This window comes from Solea solea, chromosome 11 (assembly GCF_958295425.1).
Source record: "Solea solea chromosome 11, fSolSol10.1, whole genome shotgun sequence".
In the NCBI taxonomy this organism is placed as follows: domain Eukaryota; kingdom Metazoa; phylum Chordata; class Actinopteri; order Pleuronectiformes; family Soleidae; genus Solea; species Solea solea.
In genome coordinates, this window is record NC_081144.1 from 5,110,683 (window position 1) to 5,125,352 (window position 14,670).

The 14,670-nt window shown below is 40.2% G+C and overlaps 1 protein-coding gene across 3 annotated transcripts in view; it reads left to right on the forward strand.

The window, feature by feature from the left end:
* Positions 1–2,191: 2,191 nt before the first annotated feature.
* Positions 2,192–14,670, forward strand: part of dlgap4a (discs, large (Drosophila) homolog-associated protein 4a) — an 89,259-nt gene continuing 76,780 nt past the window's right edge. For 2 of the 3 annotated variants that reach the window (XM_058643033.1, XM_058643034.1), the window contains exon 1: positions 2,192–2,613. The gene's annotated coding sequence lies outside the window, so the exon portion shown is untranslated. The remainder of the gene's footprint in view (positions 2,614–14,670) is intronic. The other variant, XM_058643035.1, reaches the window with a different exon arrangement.

Here is a 14,670-nt window from a genome sequence, read left to right on the forward strand (position 1 = left end):
CTGGGTTTGAATCTCACTTGATTAATAACATCAGTAAACATTTTCCTGAAGAGTCACTGGTCTCAGTCGATATACTGTGTCATCATAAATAAGCACATTATTGTGTGAATTATTGAATACTTGGGAATCAAAAATGTCAACCCTATTACAATCTGAAATTCCTTTTGATACATTTTTAAATTAAGTTTATTTTCATGTAGAAAATCAAAGTTCATGAAGGTCCCATATATGGTTTCTTGCCCGTCTGTGGTAAAAAAAAGGGTGAAAAAAAGCCATAAAGAGCATATATAAGAATATACAAGAAAGACACAAATAAAATGAAAGGAACATTATAGAACATTTTAAAACAGTGTTTTTTACAATCCTGGTCAATCATGTTTTCAACGTTTTCCTGCTCCAACGCACCTGATTGAGCTTTTGAGATATTACCGTAGATGCAGGAGCAGACCGAGCCTCGTGACCATACTTTTTACCTTCTGGAACACTGCACTGAAGTTTTGAGCGTTGCAGGCCTCTGCCGATTGGTCAAATTTCACAAAAACACTTTCTGTGACCTAGCTGGGTCTCTGATAATTGGCTGGGTGAAATCCATGTATTTCCAAGATCTTGCAGTAACGCATGGTTATGTGGTTTCACGTGTTTGTGGAAGTTACCAAATAAAGTTATTTGTCTGACAAGGTAAAGCACTGTACATATAAGTGGACACCAGTGTGATTGACAGCTGGTATTATTCAATAGAGTCCTAGGTTCTGAACTTGCAAAATGTCAGCATGGGACTGGTTGACTTTCATGTGATGGACAAAGCACTGTAGTGCTGTGCTGTAGGTACAGTCCACTGTAGCTGAAACTAGAGGCTGAACCGTCTGTCGACAATGAGTGAGATCAGCTCCCAGATAGCTTAGCTCAGCCCTGTGGAAAGGTACAAGTGGAACAAAAAAAATAAAAAATTTGGCTCATACGACACAACCTTTGGCTGCTCCTGTGGCTCGTTTGATATCCACACTTGGATCAAGTGCATCATTAGTCATGTTCTTATCCAATCAGCAACCATTAATGTTGTAGCTACCAGGCATTCTGTTGGAGAGGACAGATTGTCTTTCATTGTCAGTTTGATTTCAAACTGGATATTAGTCTCTGGGCGCACGGACCTCCCAGTATGTGTGTGTGTGCCTGTAATATCTGCATTTGTGTGCCCAAACACCTGTGTTGTCATTATTTACCCTGACCCTAGAGTTGTAGATATATTATATGATTTTACTGTACGTTATCATATATATATGTACATTATATGTTGAATGAATGAATATTTTTAACTACATTAATTATTTAAACAACATTTAAAGATGCTTCACAAAATGTGAGAGATTCACTTTTACATTCACACCTATGGTTAATTTACTCACTCATTCACTCACTGAAGAACTATTCACTCACACACTCATGTCTATGGTTCATTTAGAGCGTCCAATTTGCCTAAACCCAAAGTCTTTATGTTGTTAGACTGTGGGAGGATTAAAAAAAGCTGTTTTGATCCAAAACTTTTGCAGATTCTCCTAAACTCGTTGGTACACTTGTGTGTATGGGCGCTCAGTCAGGTCTAATGGTATTGCTAGCCAGAGCCCATTTTTGGATGAAGGATGGTGGAAAGTGGAAAGCTTTGGTTTGGTGTGGTATGTACTGTATATTTTTGTGTTTCCATTAGGAATAGTGCCAAAATAACCAGCCCCAACCACGCCATTTTTCTGGTACTCTTCCCTTGGGTTCCACACTGTACCGTACTGCACCATGATGGAAACACAGCTAATATTACATTACTTCTGTTTCTGGCAGAAAAACATCATATCATACAAAAGTTACACACCGCAGCTTTAACTAATTCCATTGTCCATGTATTAAAAAAAACACATTTTTTAAGAAATATTTTTGTGTTAACAGCCCTGACACATTGTGACTCATGATGAAATTTAATTAAAGATCCATTGTTTGAGAAGAATTCCTCTCTTCTCTCATCATTATCATCATCATCATAAAACTCATGGATGTGAATCACAGACACTGCTGCTGCTGCTCATCTTCGCCCGTCTTCGCTTCGTGAGTTCATTTTGGCTGCTGCCTGTTTTGTCGTGGGCCATCGGATGCCCCCACCCGCACCCACAGCAGCCCCCCCCCCCCCCCACCTCTCTCATCCCGCGTCTCCACGGACCAAACGCCGCCGCCGCCGCTGATGCTGCATCACCACCGGCAGCAGCAGCAGCAGCAGCAGGAGCCTCCACACTGCGTTTTCCTGCCGTCATGGAGCCTCCTGTAAACCGGTGAGCTGCTGTCAGTGGACCGCTGTTCTATGAGGGGGGGATAAGAAGCGAGCGATGACCGCGTCTGGAGGCTGCCATCAAGAGTAAAGGATCATAAATATATATATTTCTTAAGCAATCTTTTTTTAAAGGAGCGTCTTGTTTACCTCCCAGACACATAAAGAGCCGGTGACAGTGATTTTATTATTACTCGGCCGACATGTAAGAGCTGGATAACTATTCCTGTGTCACCGACACCCGTCATCATCATCATCATCATCATCTGCTCCTCCTGCTGCTCACAAGATCAGGAGAAAATAAGGTAAGATTGTTTTCCCACACGTTCACATGGATTTATATCAGGCGTTGCGGGTTAAAAAAAAACAACAAAAAAACAAAAAACCCTGACGTCTCGACTGATCGAGGCTCATCATCAGTCTGCATTGTTGCATCGTCAGTGTCAGTGTTGCACTTGGATTCTCTCCTTTCTTCACCTTCACCTTCCTATGATGTGAAAGTGCAAAGATCCCATAATATGTGACTCAGTGACTGTCACGTCCTTGTCAACAGCAGCCAGAATGACTGTGATGAGCATGATTTTCTTTCTTTCTTTTTTTTTTTTTGTGACAGTGCAGGATTCCTCTGCACTACAGCTGGCTCCAGACTGGCAGGTCACATTCTACTGAGGCAGATACATAAACTTCATTTAGAAGGGAAAAAAAGACAAGATGCACTGATAACTCTCAGAGAGATCAGCCCACGAATCGAGAAAAAGAAAGAAATACATACACATGTACATCTACAGGTCCATATCTGTATGTATACTGTGAGACTTGGTTAGTGCAAACAGTGCAAAGTAAATGTATTCACAGTATAAACACAATTTTCTTCAATAATGTTTCACCTTATATGTGTGAAATGTCTCTATGTTTAACAAGTTTATATTTTTTTCTGTCCACAATTTTGTGGTTTCTTCAACTTTCACTCTGTCAAAAACCCAAATCTCTATTTGTTGTGATAATCTTTGATATTCAGTGACCTGGAAAATGTTAAGTAATGTATCATAACTTTTTGCCATAATTTTCCCAGCCCAAGTTCACTCAGTGAGTCACTTGGCATTGCACATCTGATAATAATAATAACAACAACTGTATCAATAATAATAATAATAATTGCATTTACAGTCATATGCATGTGCAGACCATGGCTGTCCTGTGCAGACCAGTCTTGGGGAAAAGACCTTTGCTAGATTTGGAGTCCTGGAAGCAAAACCATGTATTCTGAGAGCAATTAGGTGAATCTGTGTTAGGTTTTAACTCGGCACAGAATCAGATTCTGAATTAATCAGCACCAAATTACCATTTATTTGCTGGTTGAATGGCTTTTTCTTTCTTCCACTGTGAATGAACATCCACAGACTACAGCAAAACTACGGCTGCACACTGCTATGTCTTCACTTATGTCTCTTTTTTTGGTGTTAAAAAACCCAACAACAACTAATGGCTCCACTGCAGCTTGCTGGCTCCCTGTAAGGATTCACACTCTGATGCCGGGGGCTGATCGATACTCAGCTTGTATCGAGGCCCATGATTCAGTTATTGTTGTCAAACAGGAGTCTGTACAATTAAAAGCCCATTTTGTTAGTGGCGGGCTCATTATTAATTCATGCTCAGCTCAGTGGGACCACAAATCTGTGGATGGCACACTGAGGGATGTTAGCATAGCAGCCTGTGTGTGTGTGTGTGTGTGAGCCTCTGCTCTGCCTCTGACACACTGAGGGAGCTCGGACAGCTTGACAGGTACAATGTGGGCTGAATGGCACGGAATGATTGCTCTTATTATAACCAGCTCTAGAATAAAATGATATAAAGTGAGTGGTAAGCAGTCGGGGTTGGATTAGATCATTAGCACCATATTTTTGCCTGACTCTTGAGATATTATATTATTTATTATTATTATTATTATTTGCACTATTATTATTATTATTTGCACTATTATTATTATTATTATTATTATAATAATAATAATAATTATTATTATTATTATTAATAACAATTATACTAATATTATGATTATGATTATTATTATTATGATTATTATTATTATTATTATTATAATATTATTACTGTAACTCTGTGTGTACATTTTGTTACACGCCTTTAGACCCTCTCAACCTAAAACTAGGCATGGAACAATATAAAACTGTCTGCACTTGAAACGGTGAAATATCACAGAGAGGACACGTATTGTGAGGTACCCTGTGAGTCCCACCCGGAGAGTATACCCAGGATTTTTGAACCTGTTAAAAAGAAGGCAATCAACACCATTCCCACTGCCAGTGGTTGTTTTGCCCTTGTGGTGGTTTTTTTTCATCCATGCATGAAGTGTGACATCACAAATGTGCCCGAAACAAAACATGTCGGAGGAAGAAGAAAACAACAACAACACCATGGAGCTCATTGACAATGTTATGGTGGCTATGTTCGCTCATTTATTTTGGTTCCTACTCTGATTTTGGTGATCTTTCAAGTGAAAATTCTTATAGCTTATAAATGTGCATCATAGCGTTGTGCCGGAAATTAGTTTTGTATTGCATGCTGCAAAACATGAAGACAAAGAAGTAATGATGGCGAGTCAAAGCTGATATAAAGGGAGTGAATGCTGATTTAACCCATTCCCACTGATTAAAAACCTGTCTGACGTGGGTTTAAATTGTTTTTTTGACCAGTGGGAATGGGTTATTGCTGAAGAAGGAACAATGGGATACTGGCGGACAGCGGTGATAAGAATGTGACTCTGCTCTTTACCTTTTTGAGGACATTTTGTACCCTTCAGTGTGACAGGTGTGTTATGGTAGTGCAATTATGGAAGGATCACTGTATTATGATATCATTGCTTTTTTTCATGGGCCATGCGTGGTGCATTGTAGAGCGATAGAAACAGTGCAGGAGCAGTTAGGTATCGGTTGGTGATGGACTGACTGCAGGATCCCACTTAGGTGTCAGTGTCATATCAGCTGCCAGGGAGCCAACAACCACGATTCTACTCCAACAAGTAGTCTGAAAGAAACCCGGCTGGCTCTGATCCAGGATGGTGGGTGTCTTTAAAACTGGCTTAGTCAGACTGCTGCAGAGATACTGTACAGTAGCACACACTCACACACATCATCATCATCATCATCGCTATGACGTGGAAGGACACAGAGCATTGGAAGTCTTTTCACACCAGGAGCCTGTGGGATTCAGCTGCAGCTGAACCGCTGTTGCACAAACAGTCACACTGAATACATTAAGGTGAAAATTAAGATTGATGTCATGCATATTATTGTCTCCATTAGCATTTTTGTCCTTGTCCATAAAGGCTGCAGCAGTTCTCCTTGTAGTTTTACCAGAAAAGAATTAACCCTAAGTACAACTTTAAGCCACTGTATGCTTTATTCATTTTATGGAATTATGTAATAGGCTACATTTGTTTTTGTTTTTTTAATTTTCTGCACACCATGGGAAGCATTAGTACATTTGTATATTCTGTACAGATTATTTGGGCAAATTGTTTCGTGTTTTTGTCATAATGGAGGCGTCGTGTTGTGACGTTATGAGAACGCTCCAATGGGTTTTTATGGAGATGATGGTGCAACATTTTGAGGGGAAAATTCCCGGGGCCCAATGGTCCCTTTTAAAATTGATCTTTTTTTGAATAGTTAAAGTTACATACAAATGCACTGTTTTATAACAATTGTATTTTCATTGTCACAACTGTAGTTTTTAAATGGCAATGTAACCAAACCTAAGCCACGCAGGAGTGAACAAATGAAAAAATGCTGCCTTTCTTTTACATCAGATGAGGCGTCAGATAACATCATAACTGTATCTGTTATGGCTGGGTTGCCAATTCAGGTCTCTGTTTTCTCCGGGGATGACAGGGGACTGGGGTTGAATTTCTGTCCCACTTTGTCCCTATAACCATAAATAAGACATTATAAAACTGCGAAGCTGCGGGCCATACAAAATCTGCCCGAGGGCCAGACTTTGGACCTGCCTGCCCTAACCCAACCACACTTATCTCACTGTGCTTGAACCTAACCACATCCATAACCAGAAAAATGCCTCCTCAAAATACACACATGTGCACAATCTCAACATGTAATCCTGGTAACTGGGTTCGAAACAAGTGAGCATTATTCAAGCAAAAACTGCGTCCCAATAGTTAAGAGAATCAATGTTGGTAGTGTCACTTTTTGATAATCTTCTTTTTAAATTGTAAAGATCCACTGTGTAAGAATTAGTGACATCATAAAGGTGAGATTACGCTCAGCCCTCCCTTTCCCCAAGAGCACCAGGGAACTATGGTGGCCCTCACACACCAAAAAAAGACACTATTTCACAACAACTGTCCACTCTCCCACTCACTCTGCTGTGTCCTCCTCCTTCTTTATGCACTAGGGTTTGTGTGGGTGTAGCAGGCTTCCACTTGAACACGTTCAAGATGGTTTGTCCATTCAGGCTTCTGTAGAAACATGGTGGCACAAGAGAAAGCAAGGCCCGTGCCTAAAGAAGATATAAAAGGTTTCATTTAAGGCAGTAAAAGTCAGACAACACAATTCTGGATAAGAAATGTTACACACTGGACCTTTAAACCTTTAAACAATGACCAATCATCATTTATTTTTAAACGGACAACTGTGTATTTACACATCCAGCAGCAACAGAGCAACATCACTGTTCATTTGCAGTCGTGTCTTAAGGGCTCTCGCAGACGTTTTATTTTTGAATTTTGACGGCTGAAAATGTCATTTGAGACCAATGAGAGTGAATCACAACAGTAAAGCTTCCAGGCGTCGTGATGAGCTGCAGGTCACTGCAACGCTACACAAAACCCACAGGAGCAGCACATTCAGGATCTCAGAGGCTAATTGCGAATGCAAGACTGCGTAATTGTGAGTGCATTTTTACACTGCTGTACCACTAATTTCACTCAATTAAACAATAAACCCTGAATGCTTCTATTACCTCTGAAAACATTAAATATACTAGGAGGGTGTTTCAGAAATGAGAGCGGGAAGAGTACAAGTGGGCTCTGTTTCAGGCTTCCTGAAGTAGCACTGCACATACTGGGCTGCATCATGGGATGGGGAAGTACACAAATGTCACATAGTATTGGCCTAATTGGCTTTTTCAGTGAGCATGGACGACACTAAACCCCAGAGTCTGGGCTTTTCTCTCTCCGTCCGTCTGTTTCATTAACTTGCTGCAGTGTCTCTACTCGACTGTATCAGTCCAACATAGTGGGTGTTAAGGTCAGTTGACAAACACACACAAGGTAATTACAATATCCGTAGCCGACTCACCAGCCTCTCGTGTCAATCATCACGCTGTGTTGTATTGAAGGATTTGTAGTGCTGTAACGGAGCCTGTATGGTGTTATGTCTGCTGTGGTATAAAGCTATGCTCCTGCTAATCCGTCATTAATGTAGATACACACTGTGATTTACAGTTTGAAAGAAAATAGATGATAAGTTTATGAAAGAGTCCCAAACACCCAAGACCATTCTCACATGGCACGTACATACTGTATATGAATATTCTCTGCCGCAGGTGCACACATGGTAAATTACTGGGGGGAAAAATGCACAACTCCTTATATGGACATCCTGGGCGTGTGTGTTGCAAAGTGGAGTCAAAGTTATGATTAATTTTATGTCACATTTTTAGAAGTGATATAACAGATTTGATAATTGTGCAGAAGTCACGAAATAGAGCGTTTTTCTTTTCTTTTTGCTCAAAAAACCGAGTTAAGTGAACTCGTATTTCCAAATTTCCCAGATTCAATCAGATTTTAAACATTTAGAGTACTTTTTACTCAGGTGTGTTTATATCCAGATTGCCTAGGTTGTGCTAAAAAAAACTATAGACACTCTATATTGCACATTCTTATAGTCTCTGTATATACTCACCAAAAGCAGCCAAAATGCTCTGTGTTCTAAGGCTTAATTATGATGGCAAAAGTCATTATTTTATCTTCAATTTCGGCAAAATTAAGTGCATTCTGTCTCAGTAAATAAATACAGTGAAGAATATGATGTCAGGTTTTTGTTTCTCTAAAGATTCTCTGCCATAGCAACGTGCTGTCAGTACAACTTGAGTTCAGAGAGAAAAAAGCGTGGTGCCCTGAAAGTGTGTACACGTCTTCCTTAGCCTCGGCGAAGTGTCTTAGTGCTCCATCTGCTCAGCTATTGTTTCGCCCGTCCTCCGCTCACATTTTGAGTAGACGAGCACTGAGAGGCAGAGCCACAATGGTGGAGAGCGTCTCATCTCGTGCTACAGTATATGTCTTCAGCAGTGAGAGAGAGAGAGCGAGAGGCTTTTATGACCTTGGTGACGCAGCTCTCTCTGTCTGTCTCACGCATGAGCTGATGAAGTGGTTGGAGGTGATTAAACTCTGCCTTCACAGATGCTGCTCTGTGCTGCTGAGTCAGTGACCTTTCCTGCCACCCTGCCCACTACCCCATCTCCTCTCCTTCCCATTACATTCAGTGTGCTCTCCTCACTTCTTCTCCCCTTTCATCTCCTCTTCCCCACAAATATGTCCATCCACTTCGTCTCCTTACTTCTTGTATAAGTTTCAGATTCTTCTCTTTTCAAATGGTCTGCTCTCCTTTCATTTCCTCACTTGTCTCTCTTTGTCCACTCGCCTCTTTTTGCCTCCTTCGCCTCCTTCCCCTCCTCTCCTCTCTTTTCATCCGAGCGCCCTTGACAATCACTCTTGTCACCCAGTTTTGGTCATGCTTCTGCCCATTCACTGTGGCAGCGTATTAATGCCACTAAATAGATCAGTATCACATTATAAAACGATTCATTTCATGTTTTAACGTGATAGCTTTATGACACTAAAAATGTGTTGTACAAGTGTGATATGTTTGTCATTATAACGTGAAAAGGTTATTTTGTAAAGGTGATATAAGTAAAATCCTCACAGTTTCATCCACTGAAGAATCTCATCATGTGTTAACTGAACCCTTCTGTTACCATCCAGGCTTTGGCATGTGTACTTCTCATTACCGTAACTCCCACACCGTTTGTCGTCCTCAGGACTTCCGCGGAGCGACCGTCCAATCACAGACAAGATTCACCGGCGCGTCGCTCGTTTGTGACGTCAGCGTCTCAGTACCGCAATTCCTAAATGGTTGAATAACTGCCAGATATCTAAAGTGATCTCGGAGAAAGCATAAAGTAGACAAATCAGATCGTGAAAATGAGTCGTGATACTGATACTGACCTATTTTTATTTTTGTTGGAGTGGTAGTGATGTGCTGCCATAATCTTCCTTTTGTCCCCCCCGTCTTTTTCTTTCTGTGTCCTCTCCTTTCCCCCGATGTCCTCTCCTGTCCAGTCCTCCTCCCTCGCTCCCCTCATCGCGATTATCTTTCTATTCATCTCTTCTCCTTCGCACTAATTTGCCTTGTCTTGTGTCGTTTCTTTACTTGTCCCTATTCTCCTCTCCTCCTTTCGTTTGTATTATTAGCTTTCACCTCCTTTATCCCCTTTCGTTAACCTCCTCTTCTCCTGCCTCTCCTCTCCTAACAGTTTGTCAGCGGAAAAAAAAGGACAAATCAAAAAATACATCTCTTACCTCCTTACGTTTCAGTCCTCGCAGCATCCTACATTTTGCACGTCCGGTACAGGAGCTCAAAATAGAAAGAACTGTTTTACAGTATAGGCGCCTGACAAGCGTCTTGTTATCTCCCTGCATGTGTCATTTTACAATAAGTCCCTGCCTGGGCTCTGTCGCTAAATGGATCCCGTGACACACATTTGCATGTTAAGTTGAACATTTCTCACCAGAGACCATTTATCAGCACACAGCAATTAAAGACTCGGTGTCCCCTGGTGATTAATTATGTCTCATGTGTCCAGAGCTCGGGAAGATCCCAGCAACAGCTGTTTGTTCATGTCAGTGCTTTTATTTTTCCATATTTTTCCAGCCAGCATGCGAGGAATTACAGTAGTCATCGCGATGTTACGCATTAAATTTGGCTTTACATGGATAAATAAACAATTGATGAAGACTTTTCTCTGCATGTAGTTTACAATCAAGCACACATTTATATTGTATCACTCTATACGGAGAAGCTGCTTAGCGTTAGTGACGAAGCAGTGCTGAGGATGCTGCAGAAATAATGCAGGATGATCTTCAAAGCTCAAGGATATTTTGTTTCGCAAATAAATTTCTATAACCTTCCCCTGGGTTTCTGGGGCAGTTTGCAGTGACTGTGCCTGTCGGTGCTTGTGTGCACAGGGACATACTGTAGCAAAGTTGTTTTTTTGTAAAAGTTGTTACCCTTGAGCCATAAGTTGGCTTTAATTACTTCTGTGTGAATATAAGAAAGATGGTGAGTTTGGCCCTTTGGTAATGTGCTTCTGGTCGGTCCAAAACAAAGGCCTGTATTTCCCACACATATTCCTGAAAAGAGCAATAACTATGTTCTTATACTGACTGTAAGGTACATTGTGGTCAACAATAAAGACAAGAGAAATGAATACTTTGTTGGGAATTATCAGGTCCTTGTTGCTTGGGGTAGAGATCAGTATTTACCTTTGACTGTCTGCAGCAAGATTCTCTCTCATTCTGTTTCCCTGCACAGTTAAGGCTATAGTTGTAGATCAACTACTTCATTTAATTTGACTATTGGCCTTGCGTCAGTATGCAGGCAATAGCCTAGGAAATCCATCCATCCATCTTCTACTGCTTTATCCTCCACATGAGGGTCACGGGAGGCTAACGTAGGGCGAAAAGCGGGGTACACCTTGGACAGTCCACCTAATCGCCAGATTGCATGTTTTTTGACTGTGAAACTGGAGAACTCGGAGAAATCCCACACACACACAAACTCCATGCAGAACGTGAACCCGGGCCTTCTTGCTGCAAAGGCAATTGAAGTGTGAAGTGTGTCTGCCTCCATTGCTCTAGGTGAAAATATGCCCCCTTTCTGTGTTGCCTGGTCCTCAATTCAGGTCCTGTGCACCCACTGCCCTGCATAGTTTAGATGTTTCCCCGCTCCAACACACCTGGTCAGCTCGTCATCAAGTTCTGCAGAAGCCTGATAACGATCCATTTATTTGAATCAGGTGTGTTGGAGCGGGACACGTCTAAAACATGCAGAACCAGGGTTGAGAATCACTGACCTACAGTCACTTTTTAAGTTATAAATTAAAGTTTGACAGTTTGACTTTTAAAGATGACGGCATAAATTCTGTCTCCTCGTCAGCCCAAAAAAAATGCACCGCTCTGGATTTCTCACTCTTGCCGATATTCTGTTCACTGGTGATTGGTTTATTCCCAGCTCCCTGTAAGCGTGCACAGACAGGCAGTTTGATTAGGAGTCAGAGAGCAGATCTGAGCTCATGGAAGATTAACGCCATCCCTCTGACCTCTGACACCAATTACATTCACCCAAACCAAGACCTGACTGCAGGTGTGCCTGTGTCACTGCCCAGGCTCTGGGCATCATGTGGGCACAACATCCACTGCTCCACCGCTCACCCATCATCAGGAGTTGGCTGTCAGCTTTTAACAAACATGATAACGCATCTGACCAACCCTATAAAACATTTGGCTGCACATTCGCAGTAAATTACTGGCTACTAGGTGCATTCATTTCACAGCAAATTAACAATACATTACTGTTTACTACTACTACTGTCTTGTAGTAAATTATTGCTAATTGACAACACCTCTCTTATGCCATGTATTACTGTGATTCAGCAATGTGAGTTATATTGTTATAACAAATACTGTTTATTACTGGAACTTCACAGTAGTAATGCCATTCAGTATATTACTGCATTTAGCAGTATTTTTCTGTAAAAGTAACTCTAAATTTAAATTTAGAGAATGTTTTTCAACACAATAAAATATAATCATACAGTATTATAATATGCATTATCACAGCCTGTGAAATGATGATGATATAATATATTGTGTCATTTAAAGTTTAAGTTTGTGAAATCCTGGAAAAATGTGCAGTGAAGGCCTGTAGTTACATATTTTCTAAAGTTATTAGCTCAAACAGACACTTCACTGGCCTTATATTACCAGTCAGTAGTCTTTCTGCTGTGGGGATATGGAAGTCAACACAACAAAACAAAGCTAGAGAACTTTAATGAAGGTGGTGATCAATAATAAGTGGAACCTGATTTCATGAAGCAACAGGATAATGTTCTTGCTGTGGAATCAGTGGTGAGCCTGTGGATTTTTAAGTAACAGCTCACGATATTGGATGTTCCCTTATTTCTTTGCAAATGACAAATAGCTGTCGCCCTTGTTAAATGATTGTAGTCAGTCTGGTTTTTTTTTTCCAAATGAGTTCCTTTAATTTAAAGTAGAGGCTGTGTTCGCGCCATTGTCTGACACAGTATATGGTTTAAAAGGGAGTGAATGCATCCAAGTAGAAAACAAAATGTTTTAGAATATAAGAATCTGTTGTGCTTAAGGGGGAAATCTGATTCCAATGGGGTGATATGGGACTCTCTGATACAAAAACTGCAAAATGAAAATTCATTTTGGCACTTAAGCTGCATGATTAGGGTTTGCTGACTGGGCTAAGTTTAGTGGATTTAACAATCCACACAGTGTGTTAATGTCTAACATAAGCACATTATAAGAAGTAAATGCAGAGATTAGGGTGCAGTTTATGTTGAATTTTGATGATGTTAAATTTGAGTATGACCCTTTCTTCCCTACAATGGAAACACAGCAATACAATATCATTAATGTGAGAGCTCCTTATGCCTTTGTGATGATCTGTTTCAAATTAACAATGAGGGAATCTAGATCTTAGCCCAGCTCCACTCTCATTATGAGGCCTTTAATTTTAAACAATCCCCTATTTCTTAAATAGGACACTCACATCAGTATGTTTGACCGCAAGAACAGTAACATGACAGTCTGCATTGAAGTTTATTTCAATTATTTATCAAAAACATCCGCACACAGCAATGTATGTGGAATTCACAGACACACAGTGTTACTGTCATGCCATGAGTACACCAGCATCCCTAAGCTCAACAACAAAAACTACTTTTTCTATGTTCCTATTCACTGATAGAATTTGCAGTGAGCTGATGTACTCTTTCACTGACATGTCCACACACACATATGTATACAAATTCTTTCAGTCAGAGGATTTCACAACAGATATTGTATCCTTTTGAGAAGTGCAGATTAAGCTAAGCTTGAGCTGGAGACTGGGAAATCACACCATGGCTATGCTTTGACATAATCTCACCAATGCGCAGTGTCACAATCTTGCATAATAATGCAAAGTCACTGTCGTAGTTGAAGATAACAAAAAAGTTTGAAAACTCCAGGGATAACTTGCAAAAGTTTTGTGCTTTATGTGCAAAAACATCAGTTCCTAACTCAGTCTCAATGAAGCCAACTACCAATTCCAAATCACCTTGAACGTAATATTATATTTGTCTGGGTGTTATAATGTTTTTTTTTTTTTAAATAAAACAATTGTATATTTTTATAATATGCAACAGGTGGGAATCCAACGTCAAAGACATGATACCAGAAATTGTTAGCATACGTAATTTAAGTAGTTTTAGTAATATTTGATGGGGGATTATAGTTAATAATTATACACTACAGTAAATACTATACGTTTTATGATAATAAGCTAACATTTCAAAAAGCATCATTAGCTTTTTCTAATATCTACATTTTCTTCTGCTAGCCAACGTTAGCGTAGCTGCTCACTTATCAAGCCCAAATGCTACAGGTTCCTCATGAAACTTAATTACTTAAGTTCTTTTTAGTGTCGTAAACCTGTATAAATAAATAAACAACAACAACATTTGTGGTAAAAATGTACCTCGCTTAACGGCTAACTGCTAACATGTCCTCCTGTGCTATCACACTGAGCGACAAACAGCCTTAAAAACAGCATGTTGATTGACTGACACACATAAAGACAAATGTCCACCAGTGATAATGGAACTTTTACTTTGATTGTACTGAAAACTGGGACATTTTAGTTGTTAAAGTTGAAAACTAGGACATGTTAGTGTTTCATTGTTTGACCTGGGAACACTTGAAATTGGGACAGTCCCCAGAAACTGGAACGTCTGTTCACTACAGTCAAGAAACCATTTTTGTCAGCAGAGAAAACTCTCGTTTAGCATTTTTTTTTTACCGGGGTTCATCTGAAACATGATGGAATGAGAGCAATGGAAGGAAACCAAAAGAGTAATGTTTGCTCTGAAAACTGAGTTAGAGGATGGTTAAGATTCGTGTGGGGTAATAATTTGAAGATTTGTTACCAGGGTTTCCTCGTGCTTATAAGAATCAAAAGCCAGTGCTCTTTACTAAATGTGTT